Raw genomic sequence first — 14,075 nt, forward strand, 5'->3', positions numbered from 1 at the left:
TAATCTTTTGCCCGAGCTTTTTCCAGTGGAGTACCCTGAGGTATAGTGCAGGCAGGTGCAGAAAAAAAGCTTAGTACAGCAGTTAATAAATTGACTAGCAAAGGAGAGGAGTGGAGGAAAGGAATGGAAAGAGAAACATCATTTAAATATATTGGTGCAGTCATGTGATGCTACCATACAGGTGTGATTTGGCTAGTCTATACAACTAAGATGTTATTTAGCAGGTTATAATACATCTTATCTTAACTCTCTAAACCTAGCTGAGATGGGTTGGACCCCAGAAACACACAAAAACACCTTTTGTCTTTTCTTCCCTAGCTGCGTAAAATCAATGCCATTGACTGATCTTAATGAAATAGAGAGGATTCTCCCTCTTGTTAGCTGTAATGAGCCCAGATCCAAAGAGACAAATGCTTCCTGCTAAAGGTCATTTAGTTCACAGGGAGATGTCCCTTCTGAGAGCTTCATTAACTACACTCAAAAACACACAACACAAGACCCCATTTACAGTGAAAAACACAGGAAGGTGGACTGAATTTCTGAGCTGCTGCATTTTTTCTCTCCTTTTACTACTTGATGTTAGCAGCGTGAGTACCGTATCAGCTACTCGGAGGTGGTGGCCATTTTTAGCCTCCCGAGGCAGAGAGCTGAAGCACACCCTGATGACTAAATGATGAAAAGGGAGCGAGCGTGAGGAGACGAGAGGTGAGAAAAATAGAATCTGAGAAAGAAGAAGAGGCTGAAGAGCTATGTACTCTGCAGCGTCTCCCCCAGGAGAATCTCCTCTGCACTCGACACAGAAACTCAGCAAGCTGAAGAGCAGCAACTCAAAGTCTAACCGAGGGCAGACAGAACCAGAAACGGCAGAGTGTTAAGTAAAGACTGAGTCTATCTGACAACCTCACGAGTTTGTGGTGCCTTTACTGAGATAGAGCTGGCTGAAAAATCATTCAGGATATTTTTGCAGCTTAATGAGTTAGCTGCAGCATATCTGACTGCCAGCTTCATCCTGATTTCCAGATTTTGGTACATATGCCCTCGGCAGTATGACACACCACCACAGCCTGTGAACTCTGTGCTGTTGGAATACCATTTGCCTGGTAGGTTCAGTAACGTTTCAGCACTAGTTAAGACAGATGCACTCAGTGGGAGAGTTAAAAGAATAGTTCAACATTTTGGGAAAATTTGCTTTCTTGCCTAGAGTTAGATGAGAAGATCAATACCACAGTCATGTCTGTACACTAAATGTGGAGCTAGAACCAGCAGGCGATTAGCTTACCTTAGCCTCCACTGGTTGCTCGGCAACCTCACAGTGACAACAAGACTCCAGAAATTTACTGCGCCAAGAAATAGTCCCAGCATGTAACTCCATATAAAACCACAACGTGTTGTTTTTACATTTTGAGCCCAAATTAAACAAACAAGATATAATGTATTAATTTGTCAATTTTAGAGGTGCTGAAGGCAATGTTTGGACTGTGGACAGAACCAGATTAGTTGTGTTCCTCTGCTTCCAGTATTTATGCTAAGCCAAGCTAATTGTCTGCTGGTTCTAGCTTCATATTTAGCAGAGAGACATTAGAGTGGTATCAATCTTCTCATCTAATTCTCAACAGGAAAGCGAATAAGTGCATTTTTGCAAAACTTTGGACCTGATCCAAAGACCTGGAGAAAACCTCCCCAAAACTGATGGGCATACATTAATTTTCAAAAGAAGAGACCAAAACTGAAAGGAACCCAAGGACCGAAAGAGCAGGTCTGAAAATGGTCGATCCAAAATGTGGAGGACCCAAACAGAGAGAGAACGCCAACACTAGCAGCAGCATGATGCTCCACCAATTAAAAAAATAAAAATAGTAGCAATAAATATCCTAAGAAACCCAAAGAAACTAATTCCTAAAAACAAAATTTTCTCCTGCCATGATTATGACACACCATGTAATTAGAGTTAATAGAGTCCACTTGGATCCACTTGGGTATCAGACTTATTGACACACAGACCTCAGACCTACAGCAAAGGAATGGTTTGCCAGTGGTCGTGCTAGCTCAGCTAATTCTGTCTGACAGGTTGTGAGTCTGAGCCAAGTCTGTATTTCATATGGCAGAGAAAACAATAAGCAACTAAGCTGTCTGAACTGAGCTCCAGCAGTACAGTACAGGTATGAGTCACTGTGACTAAAGAGAGACTAAAGTGTGGTTGACATGTGGGACATTTAAATCAGAGCTGACAGATTAAGAAGAGTCCAAATTCTTAACCCTGTCAACATAATATCCTGGCTATCAGCCTGAATGTGGCATTCAATTGTAGCAATAACTCTGCAGCTGCTAAGTGCATAAAACAATTGCTCTACCAACAAATAAATATTTATTTCTGTATTGGCTTGTATTATTGCTTTACAGGTAGTTCCAAATCTACTTCAGCCACCATTGATTAGTGTGTCACTATTGTTAAGCCTGCTTCATTCAGATAAGCCGACTGGCCATTATAGAGCGAGTGTTGTCCAGTTTTATGCTGCAGCTGTGATCCAGAAGAGGCACACCTCACTGTCTGAGCAGAGTCAAAGCAAGGATAGTTACAGCTCTGCCCTGGCTCTCTTCCTGTGCCTGCTTCTCATATTCAGCTCAGGGGAATCAGCAGAAAGGGGACTGCTGACACCCTTCACCCATCATCAGGCCTGGTTACTGTCCTCGCTATGGCTAAATTATCTAAAGCTCAGGGGAGAGAAAGGTGAAAGCAACTGAAGTGCTGGAAACTGGCCAGAGCAATGATTTTACACAATGATACCAATTAAGGATGAAAGAAGCAGAGAGAGAAGAGGTTAGAGATGAAGATTTTAATTCCAAAGTGCTGTGCAGGATGTCCATTTTGACATCTATCTAAAATTCACCGGGTTTCATTAGCAGTCTTCTTTTGACTACTGTCTTTCATATCAGCAATCGAGGTCAAAGAAACTGAAGACTATAACCCCCGATGGACAAGGCCTTCCCCTACTCACACACACATTAATGTTTAAGATACAAATAACCAGAGGATCGGGATACAAGGAGCATTCTATGTCAGATGCAAATGTGACATATAGCGTCTTGTAAACGTCACCATCCTACACATATATTAAACCAGGGACAACTAAGCTTGTTCAAACTATAGCTTCATCATGTGTGGCTGTAAATAAATGCCTCATTTCATGTTCCCTGAAAATTAAATTCATTAATTCCTGCACATTATTAAACAGTGGACTGTTAGTGTTTTGCTGGAAACATTTACATTGTACATGTTTTGGAATAACACCAGGCATGGCATGCCCAAACTGCAAATGTTTATGAATCATGCAAAATCCCAGTGAAAATATGCATGTGATCACTGCCAAATGTAATCACTGTATGGCCCAGAATTTCAGGATCTCCCCTACATGTTGTATCAGGACCAGAAGTAATGGTTTTAGCTCTCAGGTTAATGCAGGCAGTCAGGTGTCAGAGTGTGAATAGTCAGGTGAGTGTGCGACCAACAGACCATAGAGAGCCACTGACAGACTGTCTAAAGTGCTGAGGGATGCTCTACAACCAGACGTGCGTGCATGCAAATGTGTCTTCTCGTTTTCTTAAGTTCCCTTAAGGGGTTTTACTATATAAGATGATATATTTCATGTACATTACACTTAATTTACCCGTGTGAAGGCAAAGTGAAATCACAAAATGACGTCAGACTTAATTGCAGAGGGTTGGGATTTGGGTCAGGAGTTAAGGAATAGATACAATCAATAGATGCTTCTCACTGTAAGATATCCATGAGTGTGACTGTGTGCCAAACCAGTGACTGAGACAAAGCTTCTTCGCTCACAGCCAACCGAACTGTATCAAAAATGCTGCTGCTGGTAAAATAATGTCCTCTGTTACCCTGCAACACTACTGCTGACACCATGCTTCTATCAGGCACTGAGAGAGAGACAGGGACGGGATGACAACAGGAAGACATCAGTTAAAAAAAACAACAGAGGAGAGGTAGAAGATGATGATGACAGGAGGAAAACAGATGGGCGGGGGGAGGGTTAGAGATGGTTAAACAAGCCCATATGGGCCAAACACATGTGAACTGCATGAAGCTGATGATCTGGTCACGAACAATCTGTGTTAGGGGCCAAAGAGAAAACCAATCTGCCGTAAATCTGCTAGTGCACATGACATGATGCAGTAATCATCCTTCTGGTCATTTCTTCATACAGAGGTAAGACAGATAGAGAGACATACAGAAAGCTAAATAGATAGACATATAGACAGACAGACAGATAGCCAACACCTCTGATGCATGTTTGGTTTGTCATCGGAGATCTGAATGTAAACACAACCAAATGTTAGCGAACAGCTGCCGGTGCTTCTCACTGAAGAACAGGCTGCAAAAAAAAAAATCCACCGGTTTCCATGGTGACTGCTTCCCCTAAATCCCGTTCAGACTAATTCAAATGCCCTCCTAATGCTCACAGACGCTGTGCCAAGACAAAAAACAACTTGCCTCTGACACCTGAAAGGAAATTTACCTTCTATACTAAGCCTTAATAAAACCACCAGTCTTGTATTTTGGCATAATATGGGAGAGAAAAACAACATTTTAAGAAAAAGAAAAGTTGAAAATGAATAGTTTTGTAAACAGCGATAGGCACTGCGCATAATTTGATGGTCTATTATCTCTTATGGCTGACGTCACATCACACCAAAATATTTCTGGCATTGGAGCTTTGATAGCAGAAACAAATTCTGCAATCTAAAACATACATTTTATTACTACTACTTTCTAGTCCTGCAGGCGGTGCAGGTGAGCAAATAGGTGGCAATGACTGAATAGCTTCCCTGTGTGGAGAATCTGTAGCCTGATTGAGTTTGTGAGTGAGCTACATGCCAGTTCCATGAAATGTTTAACCTCTAAAAAGCACAGCAGGATTTTGATTCAGTATTTATTCACACAGGAGAACAATTTTTTCCATAAACAACAACTTGAACACAACTGAATGTAATGCAGCCTCAAGACCCGTTTTGTGATGAGGAATGCAAACACGTACTGTGTGTGTTTTGCATCCCTCATTACAATCGTTTTCACACATCATCGTTTTCCACCTACACAGCTGAACACAGCCATTTCAAGTTGGGAAACACAGGAAATCACCATTGGTGAGTTAGATTCAAAGTAGATAAACCAATAATGTAAGTTAAAATCCCTAATAATAAAACCTCTGAAATAGTCCCAAACAAAAAGGCAACAACTCAGACTCCTATGGATGACACAAAAAATAAAAATTAGCATAATTAACTATTTTTATTGTATATATGTATATTTCTAGTCCTTCATTAACAAGTAAAACTAGACATAAACAAACTGTGGAGGCTATATAACTAATTGGCTGAATTAATTATATCAGCGGTAATATTGAATTTTATTTACAACCAACTGCCACTTATGTCTTTTTACATCACACATGACACCGGTTTGTTGACTGCAATTGCCAGGAATCAGAAATGACCAATCATAATAATAATCCTAGTCATTGTAAGAACTAAGACTTTGACATGACAGTTTTCTATGATGGCCCAAAAGGTCTATTCACCATTCGGCTGCTTGTATTTATGGCAGATATGAAGTGAATGCTGTGTAACAACTCTCAATATGTCACCCTGAATGAACGAGTCACCTCTCCTCTGTATATTCCAAACACGTCACAACTTCCTGTGTTGGAATTCGACACCCTCCATTTCCCTTCCTGAAGCCTTTCAGCGTCTTTCATCCTGCTGCTCTCCAGCACAATGTGAGATCCTCCAGGGGAGTTACTGAACATTATACTGGTTGGACCCATCACACAAAGGAATTTGGAGGATTAGCTATTCATATCATGTGGGAGTCGGGTCTACCTCCCATCCATATAAGCAGGCAGCCCACGTACTGTAACCTAATTACACAGGAAGCTGTAATTTGGAGCAACTAACTATGAAACACATCTCCCTTGAGCAGCCATATTATCTCTGTTCAGCAACCTTGTACCAATAAGAGAAAAGTTATTCAGATCACCTGCGTCGGCACTTGACTGCTGTCAGGAGTGTGTTTGCATGTGCATGGATGAGTTGTCCACCTGATATTTCTTGCCCTGCTGTGGCAGACCTACACTTCAGTATGCTGAGTGTAGCCTCAGCTGTCTGTTTCCTTGCAACAGACAGCTTACACCTGAGGCTCTCACTTCCCTCCCCAGACAACACATTGCCCACAGACACCTCGACCTCGTCTGGCTTATTCAGCACACAGCTCCCTGGAGGGCCTGACGGGCACATCAGCAGGACGTCCAGCAGTGGAACAGAACTAAATGTATTTACTCAAGTACTGTAATTCAGTACAATATTTGAGGTACTATTACTTTACTTGAGTATTTCCAGTCTTTCTTGTTATTACCTCCACTAAAGTTATTTGATGGTTGGAGTTTCTTGTTGATAAAGATTTTACATACAACACGAGATACATGTTGCAAATTGTCTTTCATTTTCTGTCTTTCTTTCTCATTTTTTCCACTTTCCTTCTCTCATTATTTATTTTGTTTCTTTCTTTCCTTCTTTCTTTTCCTTTTTGTTTCCTTGTTTTAATCCTCTATTTCCCTTTCTCTATTTCTTCCTAAAGAAGTAAAGACAGAAAGAAGGAAGGCAAGCAGGAGTCTCTTTCTTTTTCTTTCTTTCCTTCTGTACCTAACTTCTTTTATTCCTTCTTTCCACCTTCCTTCTTCTTTCCTCCATTCTGTTTGTGCTTTTTTCCCTTCCTACCCTTCTTAAACCGACCTAAAAAAACAACAAAACCCAAAGTTGGAGGTATGAGGTTTTTCCAGCAGCACTTTTCTTTGAATACTCTTTGTACTTCAGTACATAGTATTTGATTGATTTCACTTTCTGTAATCATCATGGAGTATTTTTCAACTGTAGTGTTGCAACTTTTATTTAAGCTAAAAGATTTAAGTTCTTCTTCCACCACTGGGGACTTGAACCTTAAGGCTTAAGATCAAGCTGTAGACATTAGTCAAATAACCTGCTGTCATTGCTCACATTTCCATGTCTGGACTGTCCATCAACATTTCAATTTCAAATACACTCACAGAGGATCCATAGTGAACATTCAGTGAGATGGATAGACAGTTCATCCTGAAATGACAACTCTTGGATATTTACACTCACTTATCAGCTGTGGCATTCAGCTAAAAGTGTGTGTGGCCACATAGCGGGCTACGTGTGTGTGTGTGATCTGTTAAAGGTCACACCACTGAGAGAACCAGTGGTGCAGCTACATCCCTCCCATTGACCTCCCATCACAACAAACATGAATGTCACTCGTTTGTTTGCCTTCATCTTTTCTGTTCTTTTCTCTCCATCTTAATAACACATCACTGCCCCTGAGGATGATGGGATTTTCTGCATGTGTATGCGTGGGTTTCTTGTACTGAAAACAGCTTAAGCTTGGTGCCTTTACTCTATATGAGGATAAACAGCAGTTATGTTGTTCTCTGTGGGCTTGCTTTGTCGTAGAGAGGAGAAACAGGGAACCCACTGTGAAGACTTAACTTTGAGTAAACAAAGGGGTGGAGGTGAGGGGAGCTTATGTGGCTGTGTTGGCTGATAACATGACACATGGATGTCAATATTAATGTAAATGTGCTCTGAATATGATGATTAAAATGTTTTTGAGAGTTCTGCTTCATTAACTAATGTTGGATTAATCAGTTTGGTAGGATGGAGCTTTACTTTGACTGAGGAGACACAAAAATGGTAAATAATGGAAAGATAATCACAAAGTAATGTAAGATGTATTAATAGTAACGCTACTCAGTATGTAATAATATGTACTGTAAATAATGAGGAAGTAATGATTAGTTATCGGTTATGCCATTAAATATGCCATTAGGCCACCGATTCATAGTTAAACAGAACCAATTAACATTAAAGCTGCATTAATCAATTTTTGATTAAACGGTCAGACAGTCAGATATTTCAGATGTACTATTTACACAACCAACCTTTTAGCTCTGGTTTGGTCTCCACCAACTCTTGAGAAAAATATCTGGCTCTTTAGCTGCTAGATGTTCCACTTTCTTCACCAGCTAGTTGCTAACTTTGTCTGTTAGGTTTATCAGAGCTTGTTTGATGAAACACTTGTTTGATGTTTGCTGCTTGATGAGAGCTGGACCAAATCTGCAATAAAAACAAAACTATGAGCTAAAAGAGTCTAAAAGGCCTCATAGAGCAACAGAGTAGGGTCCTAATTCGCCATGATTTTGGCACAATGAACAATCCTTTCACATTACAGATTCATTTAATGCAATTTTAATAATACAATAGAGAGTCTACAGCCATGCAGGCAGCTCTGTGAGGCTGTACTTAGCACATATTAGCATGCTAATGTCAGCATTAACAAGTTAATGTTTAGCAGATATGTTTATCACTGTCGCCATCATACAATAATAAATACATATGAAACATTCAGAATGTAGTGCTTATGTGACTTATAAAGTCAAATAACTACAACCTTAATACTAACCCACAATTTCTTTTCCATTTTGCTTTACATGTATCATCATTTTGTCATATTTGTCACCATACACTGGCTACACACATGACTGCTTTAGATCTTGAATTCCATTAAATAAATATTCATTGAACAGCCTCAATGAATAGAGTATTTGTCAAGATGTTAACTTGAGAATATTATTCAGTGTGAAATGTAGTGAAAGCCTGGCATTTATCGAGTCCTTGTAGTGGGGAGAACAGTACAGAAGCAGGGGATTATGGGTCCCAGGAGCATGCAGCTCACGTGTAGCACAGCTTCACCGCGACCAGTGGAGCATGAAAACAAAACAAGCCTTTATGTAGATGTGGAGCCATTGTGTATGCATGCACAGGTACTGTTAAAGTGAAGAGAAACGTCTGACAAATTGTACAAGGGCACACCGGAAAGTCGGAAACACGCAGGAACATTACATGTTTCACCTGAGTGAACCTCGGAGAGCATGAGAGCAGAGCATGAACACATCCTGCTGTTTGTGGTTCTTATCTGGATGAATCATCTCACCCGGGGAGACTCAATGGAGCAGAGAAAATATACACTATCACACATCACAGACTGTGGAGCATGGTTTCAGTTATTCCTCCATGCTTATTAGTTCCTCCAGTCCTCCATCTATGTCCTTAATCTCTGACTTCCTTCTTTCTCCCCACTCTTCTCCCCTGGGAGCTGTCTTCCACTTCTCAAAAACTGCCACCTGTTTTCTTTTTCTACACTCACTCAGTCACAGATTTATTTGTTTTGCTTCTCTCTTTCTTCTGTCATACCTTATCAAACGCAGGAGGTGCATGTGGATGAAACTTCCAGAGACGAAGAGAGAGGCCTGATGTGACATCACATCACAGATGCCATGCAGGAGCAATTGCACAACACACACATATATACATATTTTATATACACACATACTGTATATATACACACATATTTTATATACACTGCCTGGATTGATTACAAGAAAGCATATGACTCAAAGCCACACACATGGATCACTGAATGCTTGGAGATGTACAACATCAACAGGACGCTAAGAGACTTCATTGCAAACTCGATGAGGCTGTGGAAAACCACCCTTGAGGCCAATGGCAAGCCACTTGCACAAGTATCCATCAAATGTGGCATATACCAAGGAGATGCTCTGTCCCCACTGCTGTTCTGCATAGGTCTGAACCCCCTCAGCCAAATAATCAACAAGACAGGCTATGGATACCGACTCAGGAACGGGGCCACCATCATTCACCTCCTCTACATGGATGACATCAAGCTATATATTAAGAGCGAGCGGGACATCGACTCACTGATCCACACCACCAGGATCTACAGCTCTGACATTGGGATGTCATTCGGGCTTGAGAAGTGCAGTCGAATGGTGGCAAAGAGAGGGAAAGTAGTCCACACAGAAGGGGTGTCACTCCCAGAAGGAACAATAGCAGACATTGAGGATGGGTACAAGTACCTTGGAATACCACAGGCAAATGGCAACCTCAAAGAGGTAACAAGGAAAACAGCAACTGCCAAATACCTTCAACGAGTAAGGCAAGTCCTAAGAAGTCAGCTCAATGGCAAGAACAAGGCCCAGGCAATAAACAGCTACGCCCTGTCAGTGATCAAATACCCTGCGGGAATAATAAGGTGGCCAAAGGAAGAGATACAGACCACAGACATTAAGACACAAAAGCTCCTCACCATGCATGGAGGGTTCCATCCCAAATCCAGCACCCTGAGACTGTACGCTAGCCGTAAGGAAGGCGGCCGTGGACTAGTGGGTGTGAGAGCCACTATCCAGGATGAAACATCCACGATCCACAAGTACATCAAAGTTAAGGCCCCAACAGATGACGTGCTCAGTGAATGTCTCAGACAATGGGGAACAGAGGAAGAGGTGCTGGAGGAGGGACCATCATGGGAGGACACACCCCTACATGGGATGTACCACCGGAAAATAACTGAAGTGGCTGATATCAAGAAATCCTACCAATGGCTAGAGCGGGCCGGACTGAAGGACAGCACAGAGGCGCTCATCATGACTGCACAGGAGCAGGCCCTGAGCACCAGAGCAATAGAGGCCCAGATCTACCACACCAGACAAGACCCAAGGTGTAGGCTGTGCAAAGAGGCCCCTGAGACAATCCAGCACATAACTGCAGGGTGTAAGATGCTGGCAGGGAAAGCATGCATGGAGCGCCTTAACCAAGTGGCTGGCATAGTGTACAGGAACATCTGCACTGAGTATGGACTGGAAACCCAGAGGTCAAAGTGGGAAACACCTCCAAAGGTGGTAGAGAATGGCCGAGCCAAGATCCTGTGGGACTTCCAGATTCAGACGGACAGAATGGTAATGGCGAACCAACCAGACATCGTGGTGGTTGACAAACAGCAGAGGAAAGCCGTTGTGGTTGACGTGGCGATACCAAGCGATGGCAACATCAGGAAAAAGGAACATGAGAAATTAGAGAAGTACCAAGGGCTCAGAGAAGAGCTGGAGAAGGCCTGGAAGGTGAAGGCAACAGTGGTGCCCGTGGTCATCGGAGCACTCGGGGCAGTGACCCCCAAACTGGAGGAGTGGCTACAGCAGATCCCTGGAAGAACACCAGACATCTCGGTCCAGAAGAGTGCAGTACTGGGAACAGCAAAGATACTGCGCAGAACCCTCAAGCTCCCGGGCCTCTGGTAGAGGACCCGAGCTCGAAGGATGAGACCACCCACGGGGGGTGAAGGACAAAGTTTTTATATATATAAATAAATAAATATATTTTTTATTGCACATTTTATATTTATGATTCTTGACTTTTGCAGTACTTGCTTTTTAATTTTCTCTTACTATGTTTATTTGCACCAAAATACCAAGGTAAATTCCGTGTATGTGAAAACCTACTGACAATAAACCTGATTCTGATTCACACACCTCACAGGAGCAGCCGAGTGCAGCTCATTATGACACACACAAGACACAGAGGTAACACACACACACGTACTTCTATCTTTGTGAGGACCGTCATTGACTTAATGCATTAAGCCCTTTACCCTAACCTTAACCATGTGGGGACCGGCCAAAATGTCCTCACTTTCCAAAAATGTCCTCACTCTGTAAGAAAAAAAACGTGTTTCAGTCCTCACTATGTAGCAAGTACAACTACACACACACACACACAAAGTAGCATTATACAGTATGTTAATGTATTTTGTCGTTGATTTATATTTTATTAATAAACAGCATGTAACGTGGGTATCTATGCCAGTGTAGCAATCAATATGATAATAATTCTACAAGTAACAGTATCTTATTTGATTTATTCTGTCAAAATACTACATAAACTCTGTCCATACAGCCTAGAAGCTGATGTGTCTACTTGTACTGCAAACCTGAAGAAGAAGAGATATAGGCCAATACATTTTTTAACTATGCAAGCAATGTCAGCACACATGGAGGGCAGGAATAGTTAGTTAAAACCATATTTATATCAGGGTCAATAAAAGGCTTAAAATACACCAGTTTAGCTCTGTGTTCTTCATAGTATAATCAAAGTGAATTATTAAGTGCTTCATTCAAAAACAAAACAAAGCAAAAAACACACAAATTGACAAACTGATCAAACGATCTGTTTCCCTTTATTCAGCAAACACAGCGTAACACAACAATAGTAATGCGCTACTACTTGTAAAGTCATTAGTTGTTGTCCATTTGGCATTCACGGTACGCCAAATATCCTTGGCTATCTGAAATTTCTTCACAACACTTCCACACATCTTCAGTGTTGTAAAATGCAAACTTGAATGGCTCCAAGATTAATTCCCTCTCATGTTCGTCCAGGCTCTCGCTTGTTTCCTCAACCCAAAGCTGTCCATACAGCTGTGCAGCCTCTGCCAGTTCTTCTCCCCCCATCTTCAGTGCATCAGGCAACTCCACTTCGGCTGAAAACACATGCTGGTTTGCTTTAACCCATTCTGCTGCCTTTTTGCAGTCATTTACAATCCTGGGCTCCACTCTATCCTATGGAAAAGAGGGAAAGAAAAAAGGTTGTCTTCCTATCGCATAATTGCTGCACCAACAGTATCGTAACCTCTATTCATATAAAATCTAATATTCTGCATTGCTTCTTTTAAGATCTATAGCTACAGTATATATCTCGAATGATGCATCTACAAAAGACAGAAAAACTGTTACAAATGTTATGGTCATAGTACATAAACTTCAATTAAAATTAGATTAGTTCATACAGCCAGCAAAGTCTGTGCACACTGTTTAAGTGTGATAACAGCTTATTTCAGTATACATTTTCATCTACACTGAACGGCCTGAACGATAGAAAACCTTTAATCTTTCTTTTATCTTCTTTTGGACAACAAATAACCAACCTGAGTGTCATAGTTAACATCTTAAGACAAATGCAGACCTATGCCCGTGCTAAAGTCTTTACAAAAACGTTTAATAAAGCCAAACACAATTATATATAAACAGTTAGCTTACGTTATCCACAGAAAACTAGCTAGCAAGCTAATCCTACCATAAAATTTCAGGAGGTAACGCTAGCCACCGTTGGCGTAACTACCTTTAAAACGACAAATAGCTTACCTACATGTGCAACATTCAGTCATTTACGTGATTTAGATTTACAGATATTGATAGTGGTAGCTATTTCGAACAAACATATGCAAGACCCATGCATGCAGACTTTTTAGGATGCAAATCAGTCACCTACCGTTGTCACAAGGCATAGTGTAGCAAAAACAACTGAGAATGCCTTAAGTTACATCCTTTGGGGGACGTTAAAAAAAAAGTCCTGTCCTGACAGTGGAGCTGAGAGCGGAGCCTGCACCGGAAGCGACTCCACAGAGGAGCCGTGCAGGCAGACCCCTCTCAGATTCTCTTGCATCAGTTGAGTTAAAACTGCTGTAATCAATATTTTAATATTAACAATAGATTAAATGACAACATAATTTGAAAGGTGTCGCTTGTAGTAACAACCCACAGATAATTATCACCCAAATCTGCAGTTCCCCTTGGCGCTCTTATCAACCATGTTTCCAGTTGCAACAGGCAGCTGTTTTCAGCACAAAACTTCTAAACAAAAACCCACTGTACACTACCTGCCCAGCACCAAACAGCAGACAAAACGTTAGAGACCAGCTGGTGAACATAGCGCAGCTTTAACCAGATATTTCCCTCAGGAGCTGGTGGAGACGAAAAACAGAGCTAAAAACATTCATCAGGTGGCCAGTAACATGACTCCAAATAAATGCTAATATTGCTCCAGTGTATGCAGGATGTATGAGTAGGCAACTGTACATGTTTGATTTGTTTTAGCACACGTAGAGAAGAGTCATAAAGTCAGTAAACTGACTCAGTAATGTCAGTGACACAGCAATCTCACATCACATCTTAACTTTACCAACATTAGCTAACATAAGCCATTATAAGCTACTGGTCATATCAAACCAAGTAAGGCTGTAGTGGCAAATCCCCTGACTGGATTGAATTGAGTAACAATGCATTTGACTATGA

General features: G+C 41.3%; 1 protein-coding gene and 1 long non-coding RNA gene across 3 annotated transcripts in view; both read right to left on the bottom strand.

Moving 5' to 3' along the window:
• Positions 1–14,075, bottom strand: part of aatkb (apoptosis-associated tyrosine kinase b) — a 58,612-nt gene that overhangs the window by 28,192 nt on the left and 16,345 nt on the right. The window lies entirely within an intron of this gene.
• Positions 12,151–13,673, bottom strand: LOC122867661. The gene is made up of 2 exons (XR_006375971.1): positions 13,273–13,673; positions 12,151–12,563 (listed from the first exon to the last, which is right to left on the bottom strand). It is a non-coding gene; the product is annotated as an uncharacterized LOC122867661 (long non-coding RNA).

This window comes from Siniperca chuatsi, linkage group LG20 (genome assembly GCF_020085105.1).
Source record: "Siniperca chuatsi isolate FFG_IHB_CAS linkage group LG20, ASM2008510v1, whole genome shotgun sequence".
Lineage (NCBI taxonomy): Eukaryota > Metazoa > Chordata > Actinopteri > Centrarchiformes > Sinipercidae > Siniperca > Siniperca chuatsi.